At 42.0% G+C, this 14,525-nt stretch overlaps 1 long non-coding RNA gene across 4 annotated transcripts in view; it reads left to right on the top strand.

The window, feature by feature from the left end:
- Positions 1–934: 934 nt before the first annotated feature.
- LOC106146996 overlaps positions 935–14,525 on the top strand; it is a 20,963-nt gene continuing 7,372 nt past the window's right edge. Inside the window, exons 1-4 of one of the 4 annotated variants that reach the window (XR_001231690.1) lie at positions 935–1,283; positions 3,018–3,122; positions 9,891–9,964; positions 11,749–12,251. This is a non-coding gene — a long non-coding RNA (uncharacterized LOC106146996). Of the gene's footprint in view, positions 1,284–1,836; positions 2,576–3,017; positions 3,123–9,890; positions 9,965–11,748; positions 12,252–14,525 lie in introns of those variants that run through there. The other 3 variants (XR_001231692.1, XR_001231689.1, XR_001231691.1) reach the window with 3 other exon arrangements.

The following is a 14,525-nucleotide window of genomic DNA, read 5'->3' as shown; positions in this document are numbered from 1 at the left end:
AAAGTCCTGAGGTCAGATGGTGTCTGGTGTGTTCCAGGGACAGCAGGGAGTTCAGAACTTAGCAGAAGAAAGAAGCATACACAAGGGAACTGCTCAGTAATTCAGCCTGACAGATGACGATGCTAGAAATTTTTCCTAATTAATTAAGAGCAGCTGTGGCAGGGTTTTAGTGCTGGGCTACAGAGAGAAGCCTTGGTATTTGCTGGAGGAACTAAATGCTTTAAGGAGATGGAAATATTAACTACCCCGATTTGATCTGTATCTGTTGTGTGTATATATCAAGTTGTCACGCTGTGTCCCACAAATAGGTACAATTAGTATAACAACTTTTAAAGGAACCTGGAAGCAAGGTCAATGGCTCAACTGAGCCATTATTCACATAATAGGTTAAAAAAAAAATTCAATTTGGTGGCCTTGGGATGGGCGTGGTCAAGGCGAACCTGAGCAGCTTCCTCACCTGAAAAGACAGTCTCTTTCCTTCCAAGACCCTCATTCTTTCCCTGATCACGACCCTCTGATCTTGCAGCAACTTTAATCTCAGCGTGAACACTGCTCGGAGCCGGGACACTAGGTCCTCACTTCCAGCCCTGCCCACGCCCCCAGCTCCCCAGACTGGTGGTGTGATTTGGGCTTCCATTTCCACACCTGGGTTTTCTTTTTAAAGCACCTCTCAGAAAGTATGGAGAGAGTTATAATTTAGCCACCCAAAGACACGTAGCTGGACAGATTTAATTTCATGATTCTCTTTTCCTCCTCTTTCCCCTAATGTCCTACCTGTACCTCCCTCACATGAACCGAGGCAGAGTAGGGGGACACGCTTTTTCTGGGGCTTCTGGCTCCAGCACAAGGCCCCACTAGAATGTTCTACAGTCTGTGATGTCAGACAATGGCTGAGCTTCCTCTAGAGAGAGGTTATTGCTGACACTAAGGTTCCTTATACACAAATGACATGTGTGGTAATAGAGGCGCTTTCTCTTCCAGCTGCATTACTGAAAGCCATGGGCTTTCACTAAAGCACTAAGAAAGACTGAGGGAGCCTGAATTCCAGTTCTGACTTGTTCCATGAGGAATGATCTGTCCTCCAGAGTCCAGTTTGCTCAATCCTGATAATGCCATGAACGATGGGATCTGCCACCCGCACCATCTGTGACCAGGGAGACCGTGCTTTGTAGATACAGGCCCTTACCACCCCACCTTCACCCAGAGACCATGTGATGGGAACCTGCTCCCCCAGGGGAAGATGCGGCCCACTGTAGCCACCAGTTTGCCCTCCCTGGAGTCAGGTGCTTCGTCAGGTTTCTCTCTTTCAACTTTAACATAAGAAAAACTCTGGGATAAAAATAAGTAGGACAAGCGCACTGCCAAGAGAAATAATTGGCATTATCTGCAGATTGGTGTGACCTTTGCCAGCTCTCTGCAGTGGAAAAATTATGGCAATTATTCTTAGCATTCAAATATACAAGCATTTTTTATGAGCTTCACAACGTCCAGGTGACAAAAAGAAAAGGAACAAGGTCAAGAAGAAAGTCTTTGAGAAAGGAGGGACAGGAAAGGGACAGGTGGTAGCCATCTGGACATATGGTCAATTTGTCATTTTTCATTGTGGATGGTGCTCTAGAAGCTAGGGATAAAATTTACACACACACGCACTCACACACACGCATACATATTTCCTCCCTTCAAGAATTTCACAGTGTATGAGAAGCAGGCCATAAATACAACCAATGATTTCCACATCATGGTAGAAACTCAGGGGAGATGATGTCCAGGGAAGCTGCATTTGGCCTGAGCCTTGACACACAGAATTGCAGACTTCTGTTTACTTGGCCTGCCTCACTTTTCAGCCTAGGAATCGTCACCTGAGATAACATATAATTGGCTATTTACTGCGAATCTTCGAGGCTGCGTAAATTCTGACCTGGGCTGTTCAGGGACGTTACTTACACCTCACCCTCAAGGGAGTACCCAGGTACAAGGACGAGGAGGAAAGCTTGAACCCCTAAGGGCACAGAGCCCCTCCGGGCTTTCAGGACAGAGTCACATCTGGTCCTGAGGAGAGTTCCGGGAAGAGCAGAGAGCAGGTGACTTCCCCTGTCTGCTGAGAGAGGGACACAGACCTGAGGACGAGAAGATGGAAGGCTCCCCAAGGTCACTGCCTAAGGCGCATCCACCGGACAGAGATGGCATCGGAGTCTCACCTGACATAAGCAACTCTCATATTTCATTTTCCTCTTATTTTTTGGAAACAAGGCATTAAATTACATTCCTAGTGCCACCAGCTGGCACTGAAAATGCTTGGCATCCTCCACCTTTCCTGATTCTTACAGCACCAAAGAATAAAATCAGCATTTACATATAGATAGGGCCCCAGCTTGAACACCTCCCACAGCGTGCACGGACAGTGTCACTGACACAGGGCTCCCTGGGAAACCATTGTAATAGCGCGTGTTCACACCCCCGGGACAGGCAACGTTAGAGAGATGCTCCAGCAACCTGACAACCTGTAATTACAGGCACGCGCTTCCTACATGTCGTGACATAAACGAAGAAAAGAAGAAAGGTGGTTTTCTCAGAGGTTAGGATTTGTGTGTGTGTGTGTGTGTGTGTGTGTGTGTGTGTGTGTGTGTGAGAGAGAGAGAGAGAGAGAGAGTAAATTTTATCCCTGGCTTCTACGGCACCTTCCACAGGAAGTTATTTTTACTTATTATGACTTCTTATCACTAACAACTGGTGAAAACAGTGACACATTGGCACCATTATGGAGAAAGAGTACTTGTTAGGAGTCTTCCTCGTGGACTCCTTCATTTTCTTCCTTCTCCAAGATAGAAATCAAAAAGGTTCCATGTGGGAATGAGTACACCATTAAACACTTTAGCAAAAGCAGCATGACCAGCTTTTAGTTGAGGTCAGTATGTATATTCCTTGAACAAGTGAGGTAGAGCTCTAGAAGCTTAGAAAGCCCCACAGACTGGGTACAGCACTAGGTGCTGACAGTCTCCCAACAATTTCATCTCAAGGTTCCTTGATAGTGATGTTGCCTGTGAGCAAAGCAAGAAGATTTTGATTACACACCAACAACAACAACAACAACAACAACACCAGCATTCAGGACCCATCCACTTGTAAGTAACCAAAGCCAACTGGGTTTTTGTTTGTTTGTTTTTTATTTTATGGAAAAAAGTAAGACAAAATTTCATAACAAAATAGTAGAAGAATAACAATTGTTAACACATTGCATATTGTTACCTTTAAAGTAGTTACTCAATAGCATTCCTATACACAAATAACAAACATACTGAGAGAGAAACTAAGGAAACCATAGCTTTTACAGTAGCATCCAAAAAATTAAAATATTTAGGAATCAATCTAACAAAAGAAGTAAAAGATCTATACAGTGAGACCTACAGTACTTTGAAAAAAAGAGATTGAAGAAGATATCAGAAAGTGGAAAGATATTCCCTGCTCATGGATAGGAAGGACCAACACTGTGAAAATGGCCATACTCCCAAAATTGTTGTACAGATTCAATGCAATCCCAATTAAAATACCTTTAGAATACCTCACAGATCTAGAAAAAAAACATTCCTAAAGTTCATCTTGAACCAGAAGAGGCCTAGAATAGCAAAAGCAATCTTGGGAAACAAAGGAAAGGCAGGAGGCATCACAATTCCTGACTTAAAACTATATTTCAAAGCTTCTGTGATAAAATCAGCATGGTACTGGCACAAAAACAGACCTGAAGATCAATGCAACAGATTAGAAGATACAGATACAACTACAAACACACTCAGTCCCCTTATCTTCATCAAAGGGACCAAACATGCTCACTGGAAGAAAGATAGCCTCTTTAATAAGTGGTGCTGGAAAAACTGGCTTTCCGCATGCTGAAGACTAACACTAGACCTATGTCTATCACCATGCACTAAAATAAAGTCAAAATGGATCAAAGATCTAAATATCAAGACAGAAACACTAAATCTATTGGAAGAGAAAGCAGATAAAAACCTTGAAGACATAGGGGTAGGAAGAGAATTCATGAACAAAAACCAAACTGCACAGGAAATACTTCAAAGAATCAACAACTGGGATCTCATCTTACTGAAAAGCTTTTTCACATCTAAAGAAATCACCAACAGGTTGAAAAGAAAACCCACAAGTTGGGAAAAAATTCTGGCAGACTATCCCTCAGACAAAGGACTCCTATCTAGAACACATAAAGAATTAAAAAGCATCAACCCTCTGAAATTCAAAGACCTGATCCAAAAATGGGCATCTGAGATGAACGCACACTTCTCAGATAAAGGAATATAAATGGCAAATAAATACATGAGAAAATGTTCAACATCATTAGTCATTTGAGAAATGCAAATTAAAACAACACTGAGATTCCATCTCACCCCAGTAAGTATGGCTATCATTAAGAAATCAACCAATAACAAATGCTGCTGAGGCTTTGGAGAAAAAGGAACACTTCTCCACTGCTGGTGGGAATGTAGATTGGTGAAACCACTGTGGAAATCAGTTTGGAGATTCCTCAGTAAACTGGGATTAGAAGTCCCATTCAATACAGCTATTCCCCTTCTGGGTATTTTCCCAGAAGAACAGAAAACATCATATCACAGCAATATATGTGCACCCATGTTTATAGCAGCACAATTTGTAATAGCTAAATCATGGAAGCAACTCAAATGCCCATCCATGGAAGAATGGATAAAAAACGTTGTGGCATTTTTACATAATAGAATATTACTCAGCTGTAAAGAAAGATAATCTCGAGGCTTTTATAGGAAAATGGACACAACTGGAGACAATAATTGTAAGTGAAATAAATCAGACCTGCATGTGTAAACATTGTATTGTCTCACTAGTGTAAGAACTTGAAAGATTGAATAAAATCTAAGTACAATAGATAGTGTGAAAGGGAAGGAAACTGCTCAGAAGGAAAGAACAACCAGGATGAGGGAAAAGAGAAAAGAAAAAAGGGGAAAAATAGATATAGATAGAGATATAGATATATACACAGGATAGCTAACATAGTTGTACTACTGAATTTTATTGCTCTATTGAAAGTAACAGTTAATGTTTAAGTGTATGATCAATCTTACATGTCTAAGTTGTTCATCTGAGTATCCAACTTGAAGATATCAATATGTAATACTACAACCACTGTTAATTTCATATCACCTTGTCTGAGATTCTGTATTGCTTGTATTGTTTTTGTGTTATTTTCTAAAGGTATGTGTGTTTATTAAGATGTTTTCATTCTTTTATCTTTAAAATAAAAAAAACAAAGTAGTTACTCAGAGCACAAGATATGCACAAAGTAATTCTCCAACTAATATTAACACAAACTTTCCTTTTCAATGAACTAGGAGACACTAGTAGTATAACTAACTTGCATTTTTCCCCTTTTCCCTTCATTCCTTTCCTTTTTTCCCAATCCTAGTTCCTTTTTCCTTTTGAACAATTATTTCCCATTTCACAATACCTATTATACATTTTAAATGTTATTTAGTTTTTCAGTTTCTCCCATCAGGGAGACCATATGATTTTTACACATGTGAGTCTGATTTATCTCACTTATGAGTATGTTCTCAAGTTGCATCCATTTACCTATAGAAGTGTCAAGTTTATCCTTCTTTATAGCTAAATAATACTCCATTGTATACAAAGATCACATCTTTTTTATCCATTCCTCAGTTGATGGGCATTTGGGTTGTTTCCAAGATTTATCTATGACAAATTGTGCTACTGTACACATGGGTGCACATGTATCTCTGATGTTTTTAATTCTCCTGGGAAGATACCCAGAACAATAGCTGGGTTGAATGGAACCTCTAATCCTAGCTTTTTAAGAAAACTCCATACAGACTTCCACAGTGATTGTACCAGTCTGCACTCCCACCAAGAGTGGAGAAGGGTTCCTTTTTCCCCACAGCTTCTTGTTATTTGTTATTGACTGATCTCTCAATAACAGCCATTCTTTATTTCTTCATCTGAGAAATGTATATTCATCTCAGATGCCCATTTTTGGATTGGGTCTTTGAATTTGGGGTGTCTGATTTTTTTCAATTCTTTCTGTGTTCTAGATTATAAATCCTTTGTCAGAGGGACAATTGGCTAAAATTTTTTCCACTCTGTGGGTTATCTTTTCACTCTGTTGGTGATTACTTTAGATGTACAGAAGCTTTTTCATAAGATGAGATTGCAGTTGTTGATTCTTTGAAGTATTTCCCATGCAGTCTGGGTTTTGTAGGTTTTCTCTACCTACATCTATGTCTTCAAGATTTCTACCTAATTTCTCTTTCAGTAGATTCAGTGTCTCTGTTTCAATGTTGAGATCTTTGATCCATTTTGACTTTATTTTAGTGCATGGTGATAGACATAGGTCTAATTTTAGTCTTTGGCATGTGGAAAGCCAGTTTTTCCAGCACCATTTGTTAAAGAGGCTGTCTTTCTTCCAGTGAACATGTTTGGCCCCTTTGTCAAAGATAAGTTGGCTGAGTGTGTTTGTAGTTGCATCTGCATCTTCTAGTCTGTTCCACTGATATTCAGGTCTGGTTTGGAGAGGGGGTCCCAATACTGTACTGATTTTATCACAGTAGGTTTGTAGTATAATTTCAAGTCAGGGACTGTGATGCCCCCTGCCTTGCCTTTGTTGCCTAGGATTGTTTCTGCTAATCTAGGTCTCTTCTTGTTCCAAGTAAATTTTTAGGACTGTTTTCTCTAGTTCTGCTGATGGTAATGGAAATGCTAATGCTAATGGTATTTTGATTGGAATTGCTTTAAATCTGTATAATAAATTTAAAAGTATGGCCATTTTCACTATGTTGGTCCTTCCTATCCATGAGCAAGAGATATCTTTTCATTTTCTGATATCCTCTTCAATCTCCTTTTTTAGAGTACTATAGTTTTCAATATATGTATCTTTTACTTCCTTTGTTAGATTGATTCCTAAGTATTTCATTTTTTAGATGCTATTGTGAAAGGTGTGGTTTCCCTGATTTCTCTCTCAGTGAATTTATTTTGTGTACAGGAATGCTATTGATTTTTGAGTGTTGACTACCAAAGCCAATTTGAACAAGGACAAAATGAAATTTATAATAAAGATATATATATATATATATACATATATATATATATATATATATATATAGAGAGAGAGAGAGAGAGAGAGAGAGAGAGAGAGAGAGATTCAGAATCCAAGCCAGGAGTATAACTGGGCCAAGGAAAGACTGGATATTCTGTGGGAAATCAGGCAGTAGATTCTGTCCATCTATTATAATCTCAGTCTCTCTCTCTCTCCTCTCTCTCTCTCTCTCCCCCCTCTCTCTCTCTTTCCACCTTTCATCCATCCTAACTTGCAGAAAATATGAGCCAGAGATATCCAAGACTACATATTTTTAGACTCATGCACACATATACCTCTAACTTTCCCAGTCCACTTCCAGATTTCCAGGATAGCTCCACTGGCTTTAACCTGAGTTAAGTTCAATCCACTTGTGACTATAGGGTCACTGTCATGTATTGCAAATGGACTGAGAGACTCCATTATTGTGGACTACAGTGGAAGTCAGCTTGCTATGTTGGAGAAACAGCAAAGTGGTGAAGTAGAGGGTGCCAGAGAAAGCTGTCTCCTGCTTAATATCCCCAAAGAAGAACTCATGATTTCACTTTCAAGAAATGTTCTGCTGACTCAAATCAAAATCCCTGGGGTCATCCTGGACTTCTCTCTTTTACACAGTGCATCCAATCTGTGGCTTTTTATTGATACAAAATAAATTATTCCCAAGACTTAGTGGCTTAAAACAATAATTGTCATTTATTATTTCACACTCATTCTTTGATTCAGGAATTCAAATAGAACACAGAAAGACTTCAGCTAGAATACCTAAGGGCCAGGAGTGAGTGACCTGAAGACTCAGTCCCTCACATGACCACAAGCATGGATGTCAGGCATAGTGTTCTTGGTGTGGCCTCCTCGTGCTGTCTAGGCTTCCTCACAGGATGTACATACATCCCAAGAGCAAACACCCTAGTGAAAGCGAGAACCAGGCAGAAGCCACCTTGCTTTCCATGATCTGGCATCAGCAGTCATGGAGCATCACTTTTTGTCACACTCCACTTGCTGAGTTGGTTACTAAAATATCAAAAGAAGGATCACAGACCTACCTCCCAATGGAGACCTGTCTCGATACAGTATTACAAGGAAATACAGTGGGAAGACATAATTCAGTATAGCTGTATTGGAAAAAAAATTAGCTACAGGAACCTTCTCTAAATCCCATTAAACCTACCTCTAAAAAAAATCTTGAATCTGACTTCCTTCTCCCCCGCTGCTATAATCTTAGGCCAGGTGATGAGCAACACTTTTTGGACCATAGCAATTACTTTCAAAATTATCTCTTGGCTCTTACTCCTCATGACCTTCTGCCAACATTTCACCCAAAACCGTGAATATCTTCCTGCTGTTCTGTCTGCTGCATCATCTTCAGAATCAAATCCAAAGTTCTTGAGGCCCTTCATAAGCTGGCTCATGGCTGGCTACTACAATAAGTACTCTATTACAGGACTGGGCTGGGGGAGGCATGAGCGCTATTAAAGATTTCCCAATTCCTCCAAGCTATCACCAATCTAGAGTTGATTTCTTTTTTAAATCTGGGTCTCCATATCAGCTGTGTGGATTTTGTAGGAAATCCTGGACAAACAAAAATCTCCTTTTCTCTCTCTCTCCCTCTCTATCTCTCTTTGTGTCTGTCTCTGTCTCCATCTCTGTCTCTCTCTCTCTTCTCTTCTCTTTCCACTAACTACCACAAGGATCTATTAATACTCCAGTATCCAAGTATTTACCCAAGATTCCTGATGTCTCCATTGACAGTCCCCCAACTCCTTTGCCAGAACATCAAAAGAGATGGTCTCTATCCCTATGATACTGAAGTTTCCAGTGCCCTCAGTGCTATCTCAGTGGCAGTACATTGTTCTCTGGAGCTCTGATTTTGCACACATAACTAGTGATACTTCTGACTTGTACAACACTTAAGGTATCTTCACGCAAGAATTAGAAAACAACACAAGTGAACTTAAGATATTTAAGCTGGACTTGTGATAAGGATGTAGAGGAATCCCACAGTGCCCACTGGCTCAAGAACACAGCCAGCGCCAAGAATATAGCTCAGTGGCACAGCACTTGCCTGACAAGTACAAGGTCCTGAGTGAGATTCCTGATACCAAAAAAAAGAAAAAGAAAAAAAAGAACACAACCAAATTTAGGCCAATATTCCTAAGAACCACGAGAAAACCAGAGGGAATTCCCTGTCTGTCTCTCATCTTTGCTTCTCTCTGCACATCAGCTTCATATGTCCTTGTGTCTAAAGTATTATTTTCATTGTAATCCAGTGCAACCACAATACCAGTGATGAACCCTTTGGATCTAGCCCCTTGGAGAGGCCAGTCATTCATAGTTCCAATCCCAAGTTCCTTCAGAAAGGTCCCATACAAGCCAAACAAGAGGCAGGAGGCCCTCTCTGTTCTATGCTCTTTGGCCAGGAAGGTGGAACCACTTAGGAATTGAGTGTCCATCTCTGCCCTCTTGGCCATGCTGTGCTTATTGCTGGTAATAAGAGGCATTCACTAGGTCTATGGGATGGGTTTTGGCAGTCTTTTCAAAGACAGTTGATGCAGCAGGACCTGTATTTTTAATGCAACTGTGTAATAGACATGATTTGGGATTCACGTCCCACAGCATGGTCTACTATTTCTAAAACTGTCATGAGGAAGGTGGGGTGGGAGATGATCAAGATGAAATATATAGATGTATAAATCCCCCTAGCTGAATGTAATCCCTAGACGTCACAAATACATACTAATAAAACATTTGAAATTTTCTCTAGGAAAGGTACCTGAGGTACAGAAAAACTACACAACTATATTACTGCACATGGCGTAGACCTCATCTGAATGTGTGGTGAGTGATCTAAAACATTGTAACTGGTCAGTTAGTCCATGTTCTTCCACTGGAAATTTTTAACCAAAAAACATATGCTGTGGCCAGTTCAGTGGTAAGAACCTGAGCTGACTGTCTGCATGCCTTTGAGGGCTGGTAGCCATGCTCAGACTCTGCACAGATGACACTGGTGGAAAGAAAGACACAAAATAATCAGAATGAAGTGGAGGTGAAACAAGCTCTGATAGCCCTGAGGTGTGAGAATGAAGCAGGGGCTCTTGAAATCCAGTTCCCATGATGCTTTGCGGCCCAGCTGCCTTGTTCTTGATCATTAGAACCCCTGTTTCTCTTGATAATGAAGTCCCCCACTTCCATTTAGTAGATTGGTTTGGTCCCACAACCAACAGTCCCTCAGAGACTGTGAGGGGTGTCAGACAGAGAGGGCAGCCTGCCTGAGGGCAGAGAATCTCATCAGCATTATCTGAAGTACTCAGAAGAGCATCCATTTGTGCGCCTCCCAGCTCGCTTCTGTCTCTCCGCTTTCTGAACTCTGAGAAAGACTTCAGAGTCCTTTAAAAACCTCCAGCCTATTCATTAAGTCTCATCAGGAAAGACCTGCTAGTGAAAAGCTGCTAAACATTAAAACAACCACATGTAGCTCTCTGGGGGCAGAATGGACTGCTCTCACCCGGCTGACAGACCATCAAATAGACCATCAAGCCTGACTTGTCATGTGACACAGATGCTGCTCCAATCACTCCATCTCCATCCCTTCATTTTAGCCTTCATCCATTTATTTACTACTTCTCCTCCTTTTCAACCATTCTTCTCACTAAAAGACAAAGACTAGGTGATGTCCAGAGACAGAGCATCTACCCTGAGAATTTTACAATCCAGTTGGAGAAATAGACCCTAAGTTTTTATTAAATATCCACTAAAACTATAGAAGCACTCCTGGGAAGAAAATGCACAGAAGTAGATGATAGCATGGCTGGCCTGAGCAGGCCCCGGGTTGGGATCAGCCAAGTTATTTATTTGAGTGATAGAAGAAGCCATTCAGGCCAGGGCTCCGCTTAAGGGAGTATAGGGCAAGCAGCACAGTGGTTGGTGAGCTGTATTATATAGGGACTTCCAGGTCCAAGATTTTGGTCTTTACCCAAAGGGCAGCTGAAATCATACACGCTAAAGCAGAGGCTGACTCGGATTGTTAGGGAATGTGACTGATTATCCTATAAAGCTTTCCTGCCCACCAGTATCCACAGTCTCTCTCTCTCTCTCTCTCTCTCTCTCTCTCTCTCTCTCTCTCTGTCTCTCTCTCTCTCTCTCTCCTCTCTCTCTCTCATATGCTAATAATTTACTAAGGTATTCTGCAACTGAAACTTCAAAGTGTGAGCTATATGTCCACTGAAGGTCTCTGCCACCTGGGAAATGAACCAAAAATTGTATAAGTAGTGTATTTAAAATTACATACATATATATTATATATGGAGAGAGAGAGACAAAGCCAGGGAAAAGCAAAGCTGGACAGATGGTGGAGGGAGACAGAGAGAGAAAGAGGATAAAACAGAGACACATGGTAGAAATTTCAGAGAACGTTTCTCGTCTCTAAAATATCTGCTATTACAATATTTTTTCATAGGTTAAATAATGTGTTTATTGTATAATAGAGGTTGATAGATGATAGACAGATAGACAGACAGACAGATAGAGATATATACATTTAAGCCATGCAGCCATAGGTAAAATACCCACAACATAGATGTACGGGGTGTATTTTTATTTGCATCCCAATATCTCGCTACCAGGACCAGTCTGAAAGACGGAAGAGACTAGATGTCTGAATACCCGCCATCTCATGAGTTGCTAAGAGTGGTTCTGAGGAGACTTCCCGTCCTGTGCTACTCAGCGAACATAAAGGCAGTGCCACTCCCCATGCCAACCACCACTCCCTCTCTTGGTGCTTTCTCCTGAGTGACACTGTTCTTCCCTCTGCATGGGGCTGGGGACTTGTCTTTTACTTTGGATTCTACAAATTAAGACAAGGCATCAAGGCATCCACAGAAGACAGGCAGAAATGGCCATTCCATGTGCTAAAATCATAACAACTGCTTTAAAAGATCAATTCATCTGCTGTAATAAGAGAAGAATTTGCCAGAAGGAATGATATTCTCATGTCTTCTTGTGTCAGAGTCGATACTGTCACCTCATAATTCTCCCAGAACTCAGGAGATGTTGCTCTTCCTGTTCCATGGATAAGGAAACTGAGGCTTGGAAGGACGGCACACCTTACCCTGCATCTCATAAAACAACAGAGGTAGGAGTTCTCACTCCCAGTCCTTTCGGGTAGAACAGTGCCCAGGTTAAAGATGCAAGCTGGTTCATACATGGGCAGTGGGCCATGACCAGGGCATGGTGAATGAGACAGAGTTTAAGGAGGCAGTGCTCTCAGGAGCTGACCTGACACTTGATTCTGAGCAGCCGTGCCTCCTTGGAGCAGGTGATGTGCCATACATTCTCCCAGGACCTGTGGTAGTTAATTCTGTGTGTTAATGTGGCTAAACAACAGTGCCCAGTTATTTAGCCAAACACCAGCCTACATGTTGTGAAGGTATTTTTCAATGTTAATGTGATCAACATTGAACTCAGCTGAATTTGAGTAAGGCAGAGGACCTGTAATGTGGGGGCCCCTCATTCAAGGAGTTGACGGAAAAGACTGAGGTTCCCCACATGAAAGGAATTCTACCTCCAGGCTGACTTCAGGTTGAAGACTCCAAGATACCCACTCCCATAGGGCTGCAGCCTGCCCTGCAGATCTCGGACTTGCCAGCCTCCACAAGCAAGGCAGCCAATTCCTTAAAATAATTATTTTCTGATAGTTACGTAGCTAAAAGACTGATAGGTACGTAGACAGATACATACATAAATAAGAATAAGATAGACATATTATATAAATATATCTCCTATTATCTCTTTGGAGAGCACTAATATAAGATCTTAAATTCACCATCATCTAAGCAATTAAAAGCTCATCTGCTGAAGCCCAGTGTAATGGGAGGTGAACTTCCTAAAGGCTGAGTGGGCTCTGAACCCAAAGCGCCACCATTCAATTCTACTCCTGCTACCGGTTATGTGGACAAGTCTCTCCCCATCCCTGTGCCCCTGCTTCCCCATCTTTGAGTGGAAGCTGATATCAGTTTCCACCCCAAAGGGCTGTTGGGAGGATAATTTGAGAAAATGTGTATAAAATGCCCAGAATAATGGCTGGGTCAACGGGAAGTCTCTACAGATGTCAGCATGTATTCATTTGCTAAGGCCGTCATAGCAATACCACCAACTGGGAGATTTAAACAACAAAGTGCCATCAGATGGAAGCCTTAAACAGTTTATCTGCTCACAGTTTGCGGGGCTGGAAGTCTGAAATCAAGGAGCCTGCAGGACTGCCTCCTCAAGAAGCTGAAAGGAAGGGTCTGTCACAGTCCTCCCCTTGCTCTGTCTTTTTTTTTTCATCTCTTCCTATCACTTCTCTGAATGCTGTCTCTCTATCCAAATTTCCCCTTTTACACAAGCACACCAGTCATGCTGGATTAAGGACAATTTATTTTAAATTGATTTTCTCTGCAATGATCCTATCTCTAAATAAAGTTCCTGGAAGTTAGTACTTCAGCAAATGAATTCTGGAGGGGACACAGTTCCACCACTACCACAGGAAGTAATTACCCTGGATTGGTCTAGACAGCAAGCTCCTTGCTGCCTGTGGTAGGCTGGGCTTTCTCAGAATCAGAGCCTGAGACGAGGGACTGAGAGCCAGAGGTCTGTCTACCTGAGAGGTGATGGGCCATGGGGGAGTGAGGTAGAGAAGGCAAGGAGGCAGAACAGGCCACAATCAGGAACGGCTTTCTGTGTGGTTAACCAAAGCCCAGACCCAGAGGGACACCTGAGGCACCACGGGGCACACATCAGCATCAGCTCATCCTGGGAATAGTCCTGAAATTCACTCACAAGTCCTCACGCTGTTTCCTGGGTGCTGCTCTAACAGCCTGAGCCCCCATCCTTCCGTGCTAGATGGTGGAGGAAATTCTTAGGTAAAGGGAAGTCGGTGTTTACAAGAGGAATCCCCCTCGGTAATGGGGCATGCTGTGGCCCTGGCATCCTCTGCCACTTTGCTGGGCACAGAGAGGGGCACGCAGCACGAAGTCAGGACCTCATACTACAGGGACACTGTGCAGAGAGCTTCATCGCAAACATTCCTTCTCAATATTCTCCAGAAAGGATGGTCAAGAGCTCCAGCCCTCCCCGGTAACAACGACAAAGACGCACAGAAACTATAAAAGATGGGGTTGGGAAGTGACAACAGTTCCCATTCCTACCCAGCACTCAGCTTCACCACAGAGCAGAGTGTACATGGCATCAATTTCTATTGCTAAGCCAAAGCGCTCCACTTTATTAGTGAGTTATGCAGTCTACAGAAGACTCTGCGTCTCCAGGCCACTCACCAGGCTGAGAGACAAAGACTACCACTCTCAATTTTCCTTTCTGCACACCAAGTTCCCATCTAATACTACTTTACCCTCTCTCTCTCTCT

The sequence above is a fragment of the Chinchilla lanigera genome, unplaced genomic scaffold, assembly GCF_000276665.1.
Source record: "Chinchilla lanigera isolate Chin_1 unplaced genomic scaffold, ChiLan1.0 scaffold00110, whole genome shotgun sequence".
NCBI lineage: Eukaryota > Metazoa > Chordata > Mammalia > Rodentia > Chinchillidae > Chinchilla > Chinchilla lanigera.
The sequence above is the reverse complement of the archived record's forward strand: the minus strand, read 5'-3'. Positions and strand labels throughout refer to the sequence as shown.